This window comes from Canis aureus, chromosome 17 (genome assembly GCF_053574225.1).
Source record: "Canis aureus isolate CA01 chromosome 17, VMU_Caureus_v.1.0, whole genome shotgun sequence".
NCBI classification, from domain to species: domain Eukaryota; kingdom Metazoa; phylum Chordata; class Mammalia; order Carnivora; family Canidae; genus Canis; species Canis aureus.
Window position 1 is genome coordinate 49726378 of NC_135627.1, and position 22181 is coordinate 49748558.

A 22181-nucleotide genomic window follows, 5' to 3' on the forward strand; every position below is an offset into this window, starting at 1 on the left:
GCGGTTTAGCGCCGCCTTCAGCCCAGGGTCTGATCCTGGAGACCCTGAATCGAGTCCCATGTCGGGCTCCCTGCATGGAGCCTGCTTTTCCCTTTGCCTGTGTCTCTGCCTCTCTTTCTCTCTCTCATGAATAAATAAATAAAATCTTAAAAAAATAAAAATAAAATGTGTTTGCCAGTGTTTGGAATTGTCCTAGTAGGAAAGTTAATCCAGTAAAAGCTACTCTGCCATTATTGGAAATAGAAATCTATTTTAAAATTCCCCTGGCTATTCGGGGTCTTTTCTGATTCCACACAAATCTTAAAATAATTTGTTCTAACTCTCTGAAGAAAGTCCATGGTATTTTGATAGGGATTGCATTAAACGTGTATATTGCCCTGGGTAACATTGACATTTTCACAATATTAATTCTTCCAATCCATGAGCATGGAATATTTTTCCATCTCTTTGTGTCTTCCTCAATTTCTTTCAGAAGTGTTCTATAGTTTTTAGGGTATAGATCCTTTACATCTTTGGTTAGGTTTATTCCTAGGTATCTTATGCTTTTGGGTGCAATTGTAAATGGGATTGACTCTTTAATTTCTCTTTCTTCAGTCTCATTGTTAGTGTATAGAAATGCCACTGACTTCTGGGCATTGATTTTGTATCCTGCCACGCTACCGAATTGCTGTATGAGTTCTAGCAATCTTGGGGTGGAGACTTTTGGGTTTTCTATGTAGAGTATCATGTCATCGGCGAAGAGGGAGCGTTTGATTTCTTCTTTGCCAATTTGAATGCCTTTAATGTCTTTTTGTTGTCTGATTGCTGAGGCTAGGACTTCCAGTACTATGTTGAACAGCAGTGGTGAGAGTGGACATCCCTGTCTTGTTCCTGATCTTAGGGGAAAGGCTCCCAGTGCTTCCCCATTGAGAATGATATTTGCTGTGGGCTTTTCATAGATGGCTTTTAAGATGTCGAGGAATGTTCCCTCTATCCCTACACTCTGAAGAGTTTTGATCAGGAATGGATGCTGTATTTTGTCAAATGCTTTCTCTGCATCCAATGAAAGGATCATATGGTTCTTGGTTTTTCTCTTGCTGATATGATGAATCACATTGATTGTTTTACGGGTGTTGAACCAGCCTTGTGTCCCAGGGATAAATCCTACTTGGTCATGGTGAATAATTTTCTTAATGTACTGTTGGATCCTATTGGCCAGTATCTTGTTGAGAATTTTTGCATCCATGTTCATCAGGTTGTACTACAAAGCTGTGGTCATCAAGACAGTGTGGTACTGGCACAAAAACAGACACATAGATCAGTGGAACAGAATAGAGAATCCAGAAGTGGACCCTGAACTTTATAGGCAACTAATATTCGATAAAGGAGGAAAGACTATCCATTGGAAGAAAGACAGTCTCTTCAATAAATGGTGCTGGGAAAATTGGACATCCACATGCAGAAGAATGAAACTAGACCACTCTCTTTCACCATACACAAAGATAAACTCAAAATGGATGAAAGATCTAAATGTGAGACAAGATTCCATCAAAATCCTAGAGAAGAACACAGGCAACACCCTTTTTGAACTCGGCCATAGTAACTTCTTGCAAGATACATCCACGAAGGCAAAAGAAACAAAAGCAAAAATGAACTATTGGGACTTCATCAAGATAAGAAGCTTTTGCACAGCAAAGGATACAGTCAACAAAACTCAAAGGCAACCTACAGAATGGGAGAAGATATTTGCAAATGACATATCAGATAAAGGGCTAGTTTCCAAGATATATAAAGAACTTATTAAACTCAACAGTAAAGAAACAAACAATCCAATCATGACATGGGCAAAAGACATGAAGAGAAATCTCACAGAGGAAGACATAGCCATGGCCAACATGCACATGAGAAAATGCTCTGCATCACTTGCCATCAGGGAAATACAAATCAAAACCACAATGAGATACCACCTCACACCAGTGAGAATGGGGAAAATTAACAAGGCAGGAAACAACAAATGTTGGAGAGGATGCGGAGAAAAGGGAACCCTCTTACACTGTTGGTGGGAATGTGAACTGGTGCAGCCACTCTGGAAAACTGTGTGGAGGTTCCTCAGTTAAAAATATACCTGCCCTACGACCCAGCAATTGCACTGTTGGGGATTTACCCCAAAGATACAAATGCAATGAAACGCCGGGACACCTGCACCCCGATGTTTATAGCAGCAATGGCCACGATAGCCAAACTGTGGAAGGAGCCTCGGTGTCCAATGAAAGATGAATGGATAAAGAAGATGTGGTTTATGTATACAATGGAATATTACTCAGCCATTAGAAATGACAAATACCCACCATTTGCTTCCACATGGATGGAACTGGAGGGTATTATGCTGAGTGAAGTAAGTCAGTCGGAGAAGGACAAACATTATATGTTCTCATTCATTTGGGGAATATAAATAATAGTGAAAGGGAATATAAGGGAAGGGGGAAGAAATGTGTGGGAAATATCAGAAAGGGAGACAGAACGTAAAGACTGCTAACTCTGGGAAACGAACTAGGGGTGGTAGAAGGGGAGGAGGGCGGGGGGTGGGAGTGAATGGGTGACGGGCACTGGGGGTTATTCTGTATGTTAGTAAATTGAACACCAATAAAAAATACATTAAAAAAAAAAGGAAATAGAAATCTATATATCTTATTTTATTTTTTCTAAATATAGATAACTTTAATTGAATAGGTGTTATCTATGGCCCATTATTATGTATAGCTTACAAATTTATGTGCTTACTAATCTTCAAATAATTTTCAAATAAATTTTCAATTAAACAATATGTCACTAGTTTACATTTGGAGAAACTGAGGCTCTAATACATGGAATTTCTTGTCAATAAATAATATTAGTCATTAAATGCCAAAATTGGGATCATATGCAGGTTTATTATATTCTAAACACTACATTTACAAAAAATATTAAAAAAGACAAAAACTTAAGGAGTAAGTGACATATTTTGCTGAAGCTAATGTTACTATATATTGAATAAATTAAGAAAAATGAATTCACAATAAAAGTTATTTAAATAACCTATTAAAAATTCTGATTTTTCAAATTTAACATATATGTTAGAGTTCAATTTTCCTAACCAATTCAATGAATGTGTAATTAATATTTATTTATGGAAAATTAGCTATAATGTATTTAGGAAAACACAAATGATTTCATGATAAGATAAAGAGCTCTATATTTTTTATAAAAATTCTCATAAAAATAGCATTTTATTTAATGTAATGATAAATTTCTTGGCCATATACTTAAAATCATGATCATAAGACAAGTGTGAAAAACACATATTCATAAAATACACTGTAAAACATGTAGAGCAAATGATATATTTAGCTATCAGAAATACAAGAAAAATTGTGTACAAACTAGGAGAGGTTTAACAGTTATATATATATATATATATATATATATATATATATATATATTAAATAATCTGTGAAAGGGCCAGACTCTGCCACTGATTATCTGTGTGAACTAGATCAATTACCTTAACCTTTCTGATCCTCAATTATTCATATGGAAACAAGCACAGGGAGAAAATAAGATATGGTGTTTACAATCTAGAGGGAAAATGGACAGGCAATTATAACAGTATATGAAAAGAATGACATAATGTTGACTTTAGGGTCAGAAAAGCCTGCCCAGAGTAAATGACATCTAAACTGATGTTGAAAAATGTGTATGAATTAGCCAACGAACAAGTGGAAAAGAGTAATGTGCAATGGATAAGAAGAAAAATACAGTAGTGTGTTTTGAAATTGAAAGATATTTAAACTGCTGCAGTACGTAGTGCAAAGGAGATAGGAGTAAGATATGAGGCTAAGGAGAAGCTATGGCCAGATTTATATGAAAGGCAAAATCCTTAATAGATTTCATTAACAGTTTAAAAGTATATCCTAAGTGCAATTGGATGACATTGAATGGCATTAAGTAGAAGTAGGACAAGATTAAATTCAACTTTAAAAATAAAATTTTGACTACAGCATAGAAAATATACTGGGAGGAGGGGAAAAATATGTTGCTTTATTACTTAAATGATATGTGTAATTTTCCCAACCAAGAAACTATAATAGACCAACTGGAAATAAATAAAATTTCCCTCATGCTCTCATTTACTTGTTCTAAATAAATTTGTTAAAATTAACCAAGATGCAACCTCTGTTCAAGTCAATTACATGTCCATTGACAAATTCAATATGGATAGGTGCTTAGCTGAATTCTCTGTTTGTCTAAAAATTTGACTTTTTTTTTTTTTTTTTTTTTTTGCTGTTCAGTTGTAAGTGCTCATTATATATATCTTGGATATTAACCTCTTACTGACTATATGGTTTGCAAATATTTTCTTCTATTCTATGACTGCCTTTTCATTTTGTTGATTGTTTCCTTTGCTGTGCAGAAATTTTCAGTTTGGCATAGCCCTACTTTTTTATTTTTACTTTTGTTGCCTTTGCTTTTGGTGTCAAATTCATAAAATCGTTGTCAAAACCAATGTCAATGTGGTTTTCACTGTTCTCTTCTACAAGTTTTCATATTCATATCTCATTTTTAAGTCTTTAATCAATTTTGAATTGATTTTTATGTATGAATGATAGGGTCCAATTTCTTCTTTTGCATGATCCAGTGGTACTCTATTGAATATGCAAATCATGGTGCTCCAATATTGGATATAAAGTTTTCTAAACACCATTTATTGAAGAGACAATTCTTTCTCCATTATATATTCTTGGTGGCTTTCTAAAAAATTATTTCACCATAGATGTGTGTTTCTTTCTGGGCTATTATGTTCCACTGATCTATGTGTCTGTTTTGATTTAAATATATATATATAATATAAATATAAAAAATTAGATTTTATTTATTTATTCATGAGAGACACACACAGAGAGAGAGAGACAGAGACAGAGACATAGGCAGAGGGAGAAGCAGGCTTCATGCAGGAAGCCCAATGTGGGACTCAATCTTGGGACCCTGGGGTCACACCCTGAGCCAAAGGCAGACACTCAACTGCTGAGCCACCCAGGTGTCTCTGTTTTGATTTTATATTATATTATTTTATTATACTGTTTTGATTACTATAGCTTTGAAATATAGTTTTAATCAGAAAGTATAATGTCTATGACTTTATTCTTCTTGCTCAAGATTACTTTAACTTTTTGGAATCTTTTGTTGTTTCATTCTAATTTTAAGATTATTTTTCCCTTTTTTGTGAAAAATCCCATTGGGATTTTGGTAGGAATTTCACTGAATCTGTAGATCTCTTTGGTTAGTATTACTTTAATATTATTAATTCTTCCAATCTGTAAAAATGGAATTCCTTTCCATTTATTTGTGTCTTCTTCAATTTCTTTCATCAAAATTTTATAGTTTTCAGTGCACAGATCTTCTACCTTATTAAATTTATTCTTAAGTATTTAATTATTTTAAATGGTATTATAAATGACACTATTTTCTTAGTTTCTTTTTCAGAGATTTTGTTATTAGTATATAGAAATGCAACTTATTTTTGTGTGTTGATTTGTCTCTTGAAACTTCCTGAATCAAATTATTAGTTCTAACAGGTTTTGGGTTTTTCATTTTGTTTTGTTTTGTTTTGTTTTGTTTTCAGTAAAGTCTTTGGAATTTTCAGTATATACAATCATGTCATCTGCAAACAGAGACAATTCTTCTTCCTTCTTTCCAATTTGAATCTTTTTTTCCTTTCTTTAATTGTTATGACTTAGATTTCCAGTATAATGTGGAAGAGAAGTTACAAGAAATGTACACCTTTGTATTGTTTCTAATTTCAGAGAAAATGTTTCAATTTTTCACTATTGAGTATGGTAATAGCTGTGGGCTTGCCATATATGGCTTTTATTATGTTGAGACATGTTCCCTCTATACCCAGTTTGTTGAGAATTTTTATCATGGCATATCAATGGGTATTGAATTTTGTCAAATGCTTTTTTCTGCATTTATTGAGATAATCATATGATTTTTATATTTCATTTCATTGATCTTTCCTACTTTCTTTGCAGCCTTTACTTCATTTACTGGGAAGGATTTACCTGTCCTTTATTTTCTGTGCCCTTATCTGGATTGGGTTTAGAGAGTATATGCTACCTGGGGGCCTCAAAGCTCTAACAGCAAACTTCTTAATAGGAGAAAGAGATCTTGTGCTCTGTTAAACATTGAATAGTCTTGGTCTGTTTCAGGGCAGCCTTCGGTTTCCCTGACACTATAATTCCATCAAAAACCCAACCAATTTCTAACCTGTTTGCTGTTTATAAGTTCCACAGGAAAATTTGACAATCAAACCTTTTGTAAGATATTTGTTTTACATTTTTAGTATCTTTATTTATTGGTAATATCCTAAGTGTACACACAAGGTTTTTGGTGTAGAATAGGTTATTATTTGCTGAATACAAATAATAACTATGTGGTTCTTCTGTGCCCAAATTCTTATCCCGAGGCAATGAAAGACAGCTGTCACTCTCCATGTATGGGTTCATTACTATAGGCAATGAATATCAATAAAATGAATCTAGGTGTTTATAAAGAAAAAAGGGTCAATTGTTCTTTCTCCTTAACTGAGAGTCTCTTTAGAAACACAATGGGGATAATTCTGAGTTGTTACTGTGATCCTTTGGATTATAAGTAAATTTTTCCTAAGAAGAGATAAGTGTCTCCAGCTTTGTAATCTATAGTGTCTCATAGTCCCAAATCTTATCCTCTCTTGAAATATCTCTCTAAGGAAAGAAATCTAAGAAAGTAAATCTCTTTGGAGTCCCCATTTGCTAATCAGTCATAGATAAAAGTTCCAGGAAACTTAAGTTTCAGTAAAATTTGCTCCAAAAGCAATCACTGTGCAGAATCATGAAACATATATTCTCTACACGCTCACAGGTTTTAATCTTGAACATCATTATTTTGTATTAGTGGTCTGTATATTCTGCTTCAATCTAGTTCTCAAAAAAGGTGTAGCTGTGTTGAGACCTTTAAAATAATAGTTTGAATGCAAAGCCAACACAGCTACCATTTTCTTTCTCAGACCTTTATATGATTGGATGTCATTCACATCTTCAAAGGCTGTGATTTTACCTCCATCCATTATAACACTTTTAATTTAAGGAACTGATAACGTTTTCTGCCTTCAGAATTCCCAATTATAGAATATTCAGTTAACTTACTTTGCATGCTATAAATAGGCTTAACTTAGTTTATCCATCTTTGTTGAAGACCTTCTGGCTTCGATCTGATTTTATCTATCTCATAGATTTTTATTGATAAAGAAGTGCAAACATACACCAAATTTCATTATTTCTTCAATCATTGCTCTTAGAAATAGTATATAGTAAGTTACTTGTAGAATGTTCTATCACAGATTGGTAAAGCTTCCCAGCTTTTTGCCCTATAATCTCCCAATGTCTCAAGTCCTTTATTTAACCAAACTGAATTTTTAGTATTTTTACACTCAAGCACTTTACTTGCAAATATAAGTAAAGTGCCAGTTAATATTAGGTTTGGATTAAAGTAATAGAGACTTAAGGACAGTAATACAGACATACCAGGCAAGGAAGTAGTTCAAGGCTGGCATGGGGACTCCTTGAGTTTATCACAGTCACTACTTCCCTCTATTTCTTTTTGGTGAGCTATCCATGACCTTCATCCTCATGGCTCTTCCTGAGCTAAGACAGATGCTAATCTTTCAGGCATTTTATCTATATTCAAGGCAGCAGAAATGATGAAGAAAAGAGAAATGATTTATTCTTTCTTTTATACAGAAGTTAGCTATATTTCACTGGCCTTCATAGTCACTTGTCATATGTACATTCTAGAAGATTGGGAAATGTATTCTTGTAACAGTTATTTGCATTATTTGCATTAAACCTGAAAACAAAAATAAAGTTCCTTCACTGAGTAGAAAAACAAGAATTCTGCAGTCTGTTATAATTAAAATCTCTAAGAACTATGAAATCCCAGAACCCTTTTCCATTTCCTTTCATCACATCAATCTCCATAAGTAAGTGAAAGAATTTAACAAATTATGGTCAGGCATGTCATTACAAACTTAGCTAGAAACCTGAATTTATAGTTTCAATATAACTTATAATGTTTTAATTAGGTTATACCCCCAAAATTGATTTGTTACTCACTTATTTGGTTATTCATTTATAGTTAGTTCCATTTATGCTAGCTACTTAAATTTCAGAAATATTAGCATATAGAGGATATTTATTTATTTAAGATTTATTTATTTATTTTAGAGAAAGAGAAAGTGCATTCACAAGAATGGGGGGAGGGACAGAGAGAGAGGATCTTCAAGCAGACTCCCTGATGAGCACAGAGCCCAGTGAAGGGCTCCGTCCCACCACCATGAGATCACTATCTGAGGTGAAACCAACCTAAGCCACCCAGGCACCCCCATATGGAAGATATTTAGAGGTCTTGACACTGAATGGAATTACCATGAAAAAAAAAAAAGATATAGGGACTGAAGTTTGACCATTTAGGGGTCAAGAGATGAGATTTCTGGCTAGTGAGAAGATAGCCAAATAAAAAGAACATGGACAGTGTGATTCCTCAAAACAAAGTGAAGAATTTTTTCAAAGTGGCATTCAAATGTACTAAATGGTGTTGAGAGAGCAAAAGAGAAGTACTGAGAATTCACCAGGGGGCTTGACAATGTGGTAATTACCCTGACAAAGGATCTTTTTACTAGAATGTTGTGGACAAACTTACCTATTTTAACTATTAAAGTCACTCAAGGGAAAATGGGAAGAAGAAAACTACAGACAATGGATATAGATGCAATTTTATATAAAAGGAGCAGAAAGAAGAAATATTAGCTGGAAAGCAATGTGAAATCAAAAGATGGGTTTAGTATTTTCCATTTTTTTCTTAGGATGTATTATAGTTAAGGAGATGGGTCCTGTAGATAGGAAAGCTCAGTAAAAGCAAGGAGGTTGCTGGAACCCTGTTCTTATAGAGACTAATGGAAATAGGACTGGGCACACAGGTGGAGCAGTAGATAAAACTATATAGTTCAACCATAAAAATGATTAGATTCAGATAATGGGACATCAAAACCCCCACAATGCCAAATAGGTCACTCTTAGTTTCCTCCAGCCGTTATACCATTACTGCAATTTGGTAGCTTACGGCATCAGAAATTTATTTTCTCACAGTTCTGGAGGCTAGAGGTCTGAAATCCAGGTATTGTCAGGGTTGTGTTCCTATAAAGTCCCTGGGGAAAAATTCTTCCTGGGATAATACTTCCTTGCCTCTCCCTTGCATTGGGTGACCCCTCAGTAATCTTTGGTGTACATTGGTTTGTAGCTTCATCACTGTATAATCTTCGCCTCCACATAGTCTTCTTTGTTTCTGTGTGTCCTTTTCTCTCTCTTATAAGAGCACTGACATTGGATTTTGGGCCCTCATGAAACCTTATCTTCATTATATCTGCATAGACCCTATTTCCAAATAAGGTTACACTGGAGATTCTAAGTAGGACATGAATTTAGAAAAACATTATTCAACCCATTAGGCACTTGTAACCAACTATTATCTTTGCCATTGTTTTGATAAAAATGTTTTTTTCATATCAAACTTGATAAAAGAAAAAAGAAGAAAGAATGATGTCAACATTGTGGGTATTACTTCCTAATTACCAAAATTGAGATACCATACCCTCTGTTAGGCCCAGGTAGAGTGTATGTAAGGAAATAACATTTATTCCTTGGGGCCAATATCTTTACAGTTATATTAATTAAAGGAATTGTGTGAGAAAGGTTATCTCTTTAATTTTTGTGAGTTTGTGAGTTTAGGAGTTTAGTGTTGGCAATTGCCAACAATAGAAATAGAGCAAGTTTTCTGAAATTGATGGGCTTGATACAATTGAATAGATCATTCAGACTTAGCTTATTCTTGGTTCAAAATCCAGCAAAATATTTTCAGTAGTGAAGCACATTGAAATCCCCTTTCTACGTGACATATTTTCCAGCCAATATCTGTCAACTAAGAAAAATAAAATGATCAGGATCCTTTGCAAAGTATGTTTTCAAACAATAGATGATACATACATAACACCCACACAGACTCTATGTTATATAATGTATGATGTAGAATATAGAATATTTATATATCTAGATTTAATACATTTATACAAAGATTTGAAAAAAGTCAAATATCTATTGATTTATATAACCCTGTAGCTAAAAACATCTTGAGTAATTTATCACAGAAAAACTGTGACAAACTACATATTTAACATTAAATGTACACTATTTTGTTAGAGTGAAAGTTCAGAGCAATTGCCCATTTACCAAGAAAATCATCTTATATTTTCTTTGCTAGGAATGATCTCCCTTTTCTTATATAGAAATGATAACCCATAGTATAAGTATATAATATTAAATATTAATTTATATTTATTTTTTACAAACTTCAAACTTCTATAATATTTTAGTATATTATTTTAGACCATTCAATGCAGTAATAAAGTGGTAAGATCTAGAGAATAATGTTTTATGTTTTCTATATGCATTCCTTTTAGTTCCCAAAGCACTACAGAGACAAAGTAAATAATAACAAAAACAAAAACAAAGCAATAAAATTCTTACCTCTAAAAGCATCAGGAAGGGAGTAAATCACTTAACAAACAGATATCTAATACCTCTAATACCTAATATAATGTACTATATTTCACTGAGCTCAGAAATAGTTTATCTACTTCTCTAATACCAAGATAGTAATAAAGCATATGGCTCAGATTGACATGATATACTTGTTAAACTAATTTAATGTAAATTAATGAAACAAGATATCCCTCCAAGCTATTAAATAACCTGGAATAATTAATTATGGGGGACAACTGCGTAAACATATTAACATACATTTCTTTTCAGGAGTGTTTTGTAACTAAAATGTAGGACGTAGTTGGGGCTATCTACTTGTCAAGAAACCAATATATAGAGGTTTCCCTGCTAATAATATTTTTAATTGGTTGACATAAATGTTTCTTTGAGTATTCTAAAAATAAATACATATACTAAAAGATTAAAAGGAAACATATTGTAGTTAGTAAAATCAGGCAACAAGCCTGAAAGAGATATAATGTGCTTTTCCTCACCATTTGCTTTGCTTTTATTATGTAGTCAATTTAGTCAGAGATACATAGGGTGTTCATTTGCAGCAGGATAGTTAGCTCTTTCCACCAAATAGTATGTTTTATTCTTTCCACGGCCTTATTGACACTTTGAAGAGAGAGAATTGCAAATCTTATGAGCCAAAAGACAAGTACAGGAACTCTGGGATACACTACACTCTTTTAAAGGGCAACTTTTTCTTAGTTTTCAATCTCTATCTCCTTAAAGCCAGGGAATTCTCTCTCTACTAGCCAATGAATTATCTTGACTGAGACCACTTCTGGCATTTTCTCAGGTACCTGCAGTGCTCATTCTGGCTATACTATATCCCACAGTGAGGGCAGATGGCTCCAAAAAATTGACTAATGCAGACAGCAGTGGTCTCTTTTGACACGTTGTGAATGGGTGATATTTCAGACCAAAAATAATGCTTTTTCTTTTCCCAACCTCGAATGCGAGGAGTTCTTATCAAGTGTTTTTCGTAGAGAGTGATATCTCTTCCTTCTCAGAAATTCTGCCTCTTTTCAGAATTGGGGATGCTATGCTGAGGAAAAAAAAAAAACAACCTTTTGAGCACTATATCCTGAGGACACAAAGAGGCTACAAAGACAAGGTACTGGGAAGTAATTATACGTTAAAATCTGCATTTATATTCACAGGGTGTGTGGATCAAGGTATGACAACTTTCAGTAGTTAAAAAACAAATAAGCTAGAAAAATCCTTTTCCTTGAAAAAAAGTAAGTCCTGAAAAACTAAAATATGCTGTATGATTCTCCACCTTGAAAGTGTATATCAACAGCAGTATAATTGACACAAATTAACTTTGACAGGTAGTTCAAAGAATGCTTAAAAATACACTCTTCTGCTTTCATAGAGTGTACTAGGGTGTGCATACAATCACAATAAAATAATCTCTAAACTGCATCCCATTTATTTCTTTAATCTCCAAAATTCACTGTGGGACAAAGAGATTAAGGAATGTCACATTTATACAGACATGCTATGGGAAAAGTCGACTCATATAGTTAGGTATATTATGAGACAAGGTGGGAACAACAAATGAGGTTGAAGATTGCATTATTTTGAAATAAACTCACAGAAAAGACTTCAAGAAGTCAGACAAAACAAAAATCCAAAGCCTGTTCTTCAGTAGCTCTTTATTTGATTTAAGGGAAATAAATTATACATATATATAATATATATCTCTATATATTCTTTGGTAAAAAAAATAGTCCAATCACTTTTATTTTCACATTTTAAAAAACTAATTTTTATGAAATAATGTGAAGAATTTGCAAAGGCATATCCTGACCTGCATTCAGATGCTGTAAATTATGTATTTCTCAAAAGCATGAACATTATTCAGAGCCTCTGTATTAAATATAATTCAGATAAACAATTAACAAAGAGTTACAGAATAATTATCATAAATAGCACACCTGAGAAGTCCACAGGCCTTTATGGGATACATGTCTTTTTTTTTTTTAATTTTTATTTATTTTATGATAGTCACAGAGAGAAAGAGAGAGAGAGAGAGAGAGAGAGAGGCAGAGACACAAGCAGGCTCCATGCACCAGGAGCCTGACGTGGGATTCGATCCCGGGTCTCCAGGATCGCGCCCTGGGCCAAAGGCAGGCGCTAAACCGCTGCGCCACCCAGGGATCCCTATGTCTTTTGAAAGATGATTGTCAAGATCAAGCCAAATCAAGAAGAATAGTTTCAAGTCACTGCATTGGAGAAATTTATATTATTTCAACCTATATTTTTAAGGATAATATCATACTTTTGGGATCACAGTAAATTAGTTGAATGAATAAAAAAAGAGCCCATATTTCTGATGAGTAGAATTTAGAAATAAATGAACCTGACTGAAATAAGGCCTAATTCAACAGTTCTAACTGAATTAACTTTGACATAAAAAAAAAAAAAAAGGCAGTAAGTAATTGGGACCCTCTGAAACCACGGAAGAAAGTTGAGGAGTACAAAAATAGAGGTTTGGGCACTGTCAGGACTAAGGACTAAAGCAATTGCAGATCCACAAACGTTGGTTGAGATTGATCCTGAAATCTAATTCTATACATTCAACATTCTACTTGCCCATCACCATTCAAGCGTCCGCTACTTCTTTATAAGAGTTTGAGACTTAAAGGTTGTCAACACAGCAGAGTCTGAAGACAGAAGGAATAACTACTATCAGTCACATACATCCAGCTGTGCCTTGGGAGACATTATATTTTGAAAACTCTCACCAAGGTGCTGCCCTGTTATATATCTTATATATCCCCATTATAGACACCTTATATTCCCTGTTAAATACCCTGTTATATATACCTGTTACAGCACCTTTATATACCCTGTTATTGCACTACCACCATCCCTCCAAATTTCCCCTTTTAAATTCTGAGACTTATGAGTGCTCAAATATGCCTATTTCCCACACCACCAATTTGAGTCCAATCCTTGAAACTCATGTAGGTGGTTTATTAATATTTTGTTCTTATACATAATATCACTATAAAAACTTTTGTACAAGTAATTTTATTTTGCTATGAAGAGTTTCTCTAGGATATATAAAGAATGTATATCCTATTTCTTGAGACTTGCAACATCATAGGGCATAGATAAACAATTTAATAGATAAAGCAAAAATTTTTTTCAAAGTAGTTGTACAAAACCATATACTTACCAATAGAGTTTATGATTTTCCAATGTTCAATATAATTATCAGTACTTACTTGTTTTAGCTTTTTATTGTTAGGTCAATCAAATGGATGGAAAATTAGAAAGTTTAATAAGTCATAAAGTGTCTCTGCCTGTAATCCCCCCCCCCCACAAAACAACCTCTTAAATATTCATAAGAGTTTTCACATAAGTTTTTTGAGTGGCTTGGTACTAATTTTGTGCTTCTCATTTATCTATTATCTGTATTTATAGGTATGTATAAACATATGTATAAAGATATATATGTATGTCTAATATTTTGTATTTGAACTCACTTATAACCACCAAGGAGTACAGTTCTTACATATTGTCTGAGACAGAAACTCAATAAATATCTTTTAATCAAGATATCGACTCAAAAAGGCTTCACATATATATGACTTTCAGTTTCATGAAAGTCCAAAGAAATTTGTTTATGCTTTTCTAAGATAAATAAATGATACATGAACAAATTCATTCCACAAGAAATTTAAGCATGCAAATGAGAATACAAGAGTATTTATATGGTAGGTTGGTCAAACATAATAATAGCTTAAATTTTTTGTAAGAAGGTGCCACAATTTGCAAAGCATATTTGCATAGATTTTTAACTATCATGACACTTAAGTCTCTGAGTTAATAGAAGGCATTCATGTTTCCACTTTACAGCTAAGAATTTCAGACAGGTTGAGTTTCAGAATTCCATAGTTCACAAATGTCAGTCTATCATCTATCTATCTATCTATCTATCTATCTATCTATCTATCTATCATCTACCTATTTTTTTCTCTAGCTCTCTAAGATCTATCTAGCTTACTGAGATATAGTTTAACTATAAACATAAGCTTTTGATTTATATAATTCATGGTTTTTAGAATATTCAGATATTGATAGAATAGAATATTTTAGAATATTCATGGTTGTACAATCATCATTACCTAATTTTAGAATATTTTCATCTGCTAAAAAAGAAATTCCATGCCCCTTAGCAGTCGTTCCCTATTCCCACTAGCTCCTGCAAAACTAATTGATTGAGGAGTGTATTGTTTAATATCTACATATTTATAAGTTTCCTGAATTTCTTTCTCTTATATATTTCCTATTTAATTATGTTTTTGTCAGAAAACATATTTTGTATAATTTTGATCTTTGTATAATTCTTTAGGCATTTTGTATTGCCTAACATGGTTTATTCTGGAGAATGTTTCATGTACTCTTGAGATGAATGTGTATTCGGTGTTGGCTGATGTGTTCTACACACCTGTTTTGTCAAGTTAGTTGATAGTGCTGTTCAAGTCTTCTCTTTCCTTAGCTTTTTGTCTAGTTATGTTATGCATTATTGGGAGAAGTGCATTGAATTCAACAATTATTGTTGAATTGTCTATTTTTCTTTTCAATTGTCAGGTTTTGATTCATGAATTTAGGGTTTGTACTGAAAGGTGAATATGTGCTTATCATTATTACATTTTCAGGATAGATTGATCTTTTCATGATTATAAACCGCCCTTCTTTAGTTCTAGTAACAATTTTTATATTAAAGTCTATTTTGCCTGATATTAGCACAGCAGTTCATGCTTTCTTTTCATTACTGATTGCATTGTTAGTCTTTTTTACATTCATTCTCTTGCTTTTTTTTTTTAAGTTTATTTGTAATTGTCTTAATTAGCCATCCTCTTTGAAAGATAGTTTTGCTCTATACAAAAGTTTTGCTTGATAGTCCTTTTATTTCAGCACTTTGAATATGGTATCTCACCGCCTTTGGCATCTGTGCTTTCTGATGATAAGTCAGCTTATATTCTTGCTGGAGATCCCTTTTGATAAGTTATTTATCACTTGCTACTTTTAAGATTCTCTCATTGTTTTTGGCTATTGAGAGTTTATGATGTGGCTAGTTATGGATCTCTTTGAGTTCTTCTATTTGGAGTTTGTTGAGCTTCCTGGATGTGTAGATTAATGCTTTCCATTAAATTTAGGAAGTTTAGGCCACTCTTTCTTTAAACATTGTCTCCACTCTTTCCTCTCTCCCTTTTCCTTCTGAAACTCTCTTGATGATGTACATACATTTAATCATAATTCGCTTTTTTTGAGAAATGTTCATGTTCCCCCTTTTTCTCTTATGTTTCTCTTATGCAGATTCTTATGCTTTTATTATGCAGTTTCTGAGACTGAATAACATAAATTAACTATCTTCAAGTATTCTTTTTTCTGTCTGTTCAAGTCTACTTTTCAACTCCAGAATATCTATTTTTCATATGACTTTTATCTATCTATAGATATTCTCTATTTGGCATGACATAGTTTTCTACTTAATTTAATTATTTAGGTAAAGTTTCCTTTAATTCTTTGAACACATTTATAGCAGCTGTTTAAAGTATTTGTCTAGCAAGCCCAACATCTGAGTTTCCTCAGTGTCAGTTTCTAATGACTGCACTTTTTTTTCCCTGTGTATGGAACATACTTTGATATTTCTTTTAAGTTTTCATAAATATTTTTCTGTAAGAACTGGACATTTTAAACAATAAAAATCTGGCAATTCTGAGAATCACATTTTACCCTAGCTGAGGTTAGCTGTTTTTTCCCATATGTTGTTTTATTTTGTTTATTGTCTTTCCTAGACTAATTCTATAAAGTTTATTCTTGTTTGAGAGTGGCCTCTGAAGTCCCTGTCCAGTTAGCCTACTTGTCCACTAATGATTGGGCAGATCTTCCTTTAGGTTCCTGGACCTAGTAAATCTCCCACTGTTTGATGAAGGGCCCCATGTGTTCAAGGCTCAGGCAGGCAGTTTACATCTCTGTCTTAGTTGTGACTTTCTGCTTGCACGCATCCTTAAAATCAGTCAGTGGTAAGCAGTTCTGGCGTTCTCCAGTCTTTCCTGAGAATATGCACAGCTCTGCATATGTGTATGGCCTTATATATCTTTCAAAGCCTTCTATGGACATTTCATTTGCAAGGTTTTCCTTTTACGATTTTGACTATAGAATGGTTAAAAGTTTGTCCCTTCTAGTAGTGCTGCATCATATACACACTGCAATGTTAGGCAATTTCCACTCATATATGCCCTGGGGATAAGGGTTTTCTTCATTTACTGACCTCTGAGTCTCTCCAAGCAAAACCCTGTGAATGGGGGCTTTTCCAGGGAACTGCCAGACAGATTAAATAGTGAGATATTTCAGGGGATTAGGCTTTTGGGGGAACTCCAAAAACATTCTGTCTGCTGGTTTTAACAGTTATTGTGTTTTCTAGGCTGCAGGTGTTATAAGGCTGCCACAGAGCCTGTTGGGAACAGGGGAGATGGCAATAGGGAGAGCATTAATGCCAGAGCACTTAAATTCTTACCCTGCTTTAGCTATTTATCTTGGATTGATTGTCCAAGAATTGTTGCAAGCTTTTGGTTAAATAAGTGAGTTTTGGAAATGTTAATTTTGACTGTTTCACCACTGTTGTCATTGCTTTTATTGAGGTACAGACATTCACACATCTTTATTTCACCATTCTCGAAATACTTCGTGCCAATACTCTAACTTTTAATTTTTAATCCAACTTTAAAGTTTTTTGCTATATCACATCAACATGGAGAAAATGTCAGTAAGATAGGTTGGGGAAACTGGAAGACTACACATGGTAAGAAAACTAAATATGCTTGAGAAAGTCATTGTATTCTGGAAATAGCATGTGCATTGGAGTTAAACTATCTTTGGTTCAAATTCCAGTTAATAACTCTAAGACTTTGACATTTTCTTTGTAATCAATGATGCACATAGGTTTTCCCTTACCTAATGGGCTTAGTAATAATACCTTCTAAAAAATTGCTACAAACCTTAAATAAGGGGTTTTAGAATTTTAATAAGTTGAACTTTTGTTTTGGATTTTTCAAATATAGATAAACTGATTAGTAGTAAGATATGATAGAACAATTTGGCATTAGAATCCTAAATCTGTTTTCTGCATCTAGATTCCGTGTTTCTTAAAAGGAGAAGAGTTTGACTCACTTCAGCAGGCTTTACTAAAGGAAGAGGAGAAGCCAAGGATCAAAGGCTTTAATTTATGTGGTAATCTGTGTTTTTCAGCCAAGTATTTTCATCTATAAAATATTTATTTAATGATGTTAATATAAAAATATTATTCATCTATTGTTAATTAAAATACCAAAAACCTTCAGGATTTTGTAAAGTTTTATAAGCTCAGAGACAGAAAACTGACTTATCCTGATATTTCCAATCTGAGCTTTTCTGAATCTGCTTATGGATTCTTTGATATTGATGTGACTTGTCTAGAAGCTGGACTTCAAAGAGAAACCAATGTCATTAAGAAAAAATAATTTTTCCTCCTTCCCCCCATCTTATGATCAGGTAAACTTTTAAACCTAACTCTGAATTAAAAAAAAAAAAAAGTGTGTTTGAACTATTTTTTTTCTCTTTAAAGAAAGATTGAAGAAAGACTTCAAAGAACCTGTCACAAAAGGCATCATACCTTGGGTTGAAGGTATGATTTCTATAGACCGCAGTTCAGCCCTCAGGATACATATAGATCTATCTCCAAATGGATACAGGACTGCCTTAGATCTAATCATTTCTTAAAAGTAAAAGTAGACTTGCAAAGACAGGGTACAGAAAGTAGAATTTAAAGCACCCAGTGCCACTACACAGACTATCAATATTGATTTAAATTGTATTCCTTCTATGAAAATAACCTCAGTATCTTCCTTGCAGAAATGTTCCTCCTTCTACAGAAAACAAAAACCAACTCTAGAGAAGCCAGTGTCTCTGTCAAAACTTGGACAATACCAGGAGATTTATTTAATTCATTTTGGTTCTGAATTACTACGCTCAGGAAGAAGAGATGAGGAAAGAAGAGATAAAAAGAAAAATACACGTGAAATTACCTAGCAACCTATATAGATTTGTTGAAGTATCTGGGTAGTTTTGAAAAATCCAAAGAAGTATCCAGATCTCCATTACGTAAAACGTTTTATTTGGGAATCTCTCACTTTTAAAACGAATATTTAGGATTTGGCCTATTAGATTGCAGATAGGCTATTAGATTCAGGAGAATCCACTCATCTCCAAGTTTAAGTGCATTTTTATTCATTTCTTTCTTTTTAGCTAGAAATTGATCTTACCACAAACCACCTCCCCTGGCACATAGATGCCTCATCCTATTCTGACCATCTGTTGCCCTATCCATAGCAATAGCCATTATTCAAAATGCACCCAAATGTTCCAAATCAATCTTTTTTTAAATTTAAAAATGTGTAAAAGCATTGTAAGAAGGAAAAACATATTCCTGTATCTCTATCTGTATCTTCTTCTCCAAAACTTGTCCAATTCAGCCAATAACCATCTGTAGCAAGTCAAACTTTCCATAAGCAGTTCCTCCTCTCATTCTTTCAACTTCTATGAAAGACAATAAAGGGCTCACTCGTCCTAACAAATAAATCCTAATAAATGAGTGCCAGGAATTCATCACTTATCTGAATAGTAGACACCTTAAATCACTAAGTACTATCCATCCTGTTTCTTCTCTTGGTAAAGGTTTAACACACACGTCATCAGCACCATCAGCAACATTAACAGAATTTTTGGCACAAACAACAGTAAACAGTCAGGGCTTTATTATAGAAATATAGTAAGTCATCCAAAGAGTAAGTTTAGAAATCAGAGAGCAAATAGATAACACTTATGTGAATTCAAATGGGAAATACAGCTATGAAAAGGACAGCAAGACAAAAGTGGGATGACTTTAAAGAACACATATGGGCAATGATTCTTAACCTAGATATTAAAAGAAAGGGGAGGTTAAGGTAGTCATTTATAACAACAACAATAATAAAGTAAGCTGAGAAGACTTAGAAACAATGATAGGTTGACTATTTTTTTTTTTAAGTCTAAGGCCTGCATAGCATTACAAATTATACCAACACTTGGTTCAAAATTCTCCCCTTCTACATAATTGATTTTCCTTTGTAACCTAAACATGTGAATCTGAAGATGCCTCCCTCTTTTTTCCCTTCTTTGGCATAATTTTCCAATGTCACCTTTTTATGTCTTCACACTGTAGAAATTATACGTCTTATAAAATTCCTCTTTGAGAGATTTCTAGGATTTAAAAACATGGTATTATGATCATGTTAGAATCCAAGCAACAATAAAATTACCAACATTTTCTTTTATAATGAGGGCTCCAAGTGAAATTAACACACATGATACAATTTAAAAACTGAGGAGCTTAGGCTCTACAAAGACCTGTTAAGAAACATATTCAAGGTAATTTTACGTCTCTGAGTTATGGTTCTAAATAATTTTGCATAGTTGTCACAAGTAGTTCGAGTACAGGTGGCCAATACTCTCTATCCAACTGCAAGTGCTGTGTCATAAAAATTGTTACACTTAGATTAATATTGACCTAAATCATTTTCCTCATGTTTATCTTTTGTTTTTGTTTTTCTGGCACATTCACAGTTACCATTTATTAAAGGTCCTGGATAAGCAAGCTGATGTTAAAAAAGTCCAGCACTTATGGCTTTCCAGACTGTCTTAATTAAAGAGGTATACTTTCGGGCAGCCCAGGTGGCTCAGTGTTTTAGCGTTGCCTTCAGTCCAGGTCGTGATCCTGGAGACCTGGGATCGAGTCCCATGTCAGGCTTCCTGCATGGATCCTGCTTCTCCCTCTCTCTGGCTGTCTCTGCCTCTCTCTCTCTCTCTGTGTGTCTCTCATAAATAAATAAATAAAATCTTAAAAAAAAAAGTGGCATACCTTTCTCATTTCTCTCTATCTCAGCACGCACATAATTCATTTCTTCATAACTTTTATGGCTATCTGAAATCATCTTATTTATGTCTTTACATTAGGGCAGGAACCTATTCCGCTTTTCCATTCATGTCTCCCCATATCTAGCAAAGTATCTGGCTTATAGTAGTTTTTTAATGAATATACTTTGAATTAATTAATAATGAATGAATGAATGAATGAGTGTAGAGTGAGTCAATGAATCAACCAAATTTAATTAAAATGAATTTCTTTTATAGTACATGAGGAAGTAAGAGCCAGCTTAACTTTCAAGATAATCTTATACAAAACGTTGACTTGTGGCTTAATAACATTTGCCAAATCATAACATTTCAATAAATCATTCCTCTGTTCCCTGTTGCATACCATGATCTGTGGACTCATGCTTAATTTATTGCATTTTCTTCCAGCTGCATCTGTATGATCTAGTCTACTCTGCATCACCTCTGTTTATACACCATTGCCCATGGATGTTTCTCTGCTCTTTGTTCATTCACAGTGAGAGAATATAAAACAATAATCACGCAAGCTCATTTGTTATAGAAGTCCATATGTTATTGTCCTTATCTTTAGCTTGGATTTTGCAGAATAGGGTTTAACTGATGTCAGTTTCTTAGAAATGTATTTTGTACCATCCTATTATGGTCAAAAGCTAGGTGTAGAAAGGGCACCTGGGTGGCTCCATGGTTGAGCATCTGCCTTTGGCTCTGGTGCTGATCCCGGGGTCCTGGGATAGAGTCCTGCATCAGGCTCCCTGCGTGGAGCCTTCTTCTCCCTCTGCCTGTGTCTCTGCCTCTCTCTCTCTCAGTGTCTCTCATGAATAAATAAATAAAATCTTAAAAAAAAAGCTATGCGTAGAAAAAACATAGATTCAAAAAAGGAGAGAATTAGACAGAAATATGTTATTGAGATCACAACCCTTGGTCCTATATCTCATTTACATTTTCCCTAATTACATTCAGACTTCCTCCTTCTGTCTCTATATTCTCTTCCATATTAATTTCCTTTCTCTGTATTTATATATCAGTTTCCTCCTCTGGCCTGCTAATAGAATGCTCAAGTGTTACAAAGCTGTATCTTAGTAGACTGAAAGAGTCAATTCATTTCTCTAAGGACCTATTTTGCTCTCAGGAGGTAATATAGGTTCCTGGACAACCTGATGATTAAAAAAAAAACAAAACAAAAACCTTTTTTTTTTATTAAACCATATTTTTCTCCATAGCATAAATGATTATAATTAAAAACCATAACTTTTGAGCCATGAAAACAACAATAGTCTATATTTCCCATTAAACTTTGTTTAACCTTACATTCAAGGAACCAGAGCTTTTATGCAATGGTAGATCATAAGGTCTTCCATATCCATATAGCTGTAGGGATTTATAAACGTGAACATTATCTCCTCTCAGCACATTCCTCCTCAACATACATTCAGAGAAGCTAATGAAAATGAGATCAAGTTCACAGATAAATACCAATTAAAAGGAAATGAAAATGATCCCCAGATTTGTAATCTTCTCAGAAAGAAATCATGGTAT

The 22181-nt window shown here is 33.7% G+C and overlaps 1 long non-coding RNA gene across 11 annotated transcripts in view; it reads right to left on the reverse strand.

Moving 5' to 3' along the window:
- Positions 1–9748: 9748 nt before the first annotated feature.
- LOC144287963 (uncharacterized) overlaps positions 9749–22181 on the reverse strand; it is a 56307-nt gene continuing 43874 nt past the window's right edge. For 3 of the 11 annotated variants that reach the window (XR_013355868.1, XR_013355864.1, XR_013355866.1), the window contains exons 6-7: positions 11141–11264; positions 9753–10026 (exon numbers count right to left, since the gene is read on the reverse strand). This is a non-coding gene — a long non-coding RNA (uncharacterized LOC144287963). Of the gene's footprint in view, positions 10027–11140; positions 11265–11330; positions 11701–19891; positions 19953–22181 lie in introns of those variants that run through there. The other 8 variants (XR_013355865.1, XR_013355863.1, XR_013355862.1 and 5 more) reach the window with 6 other exon arrangements.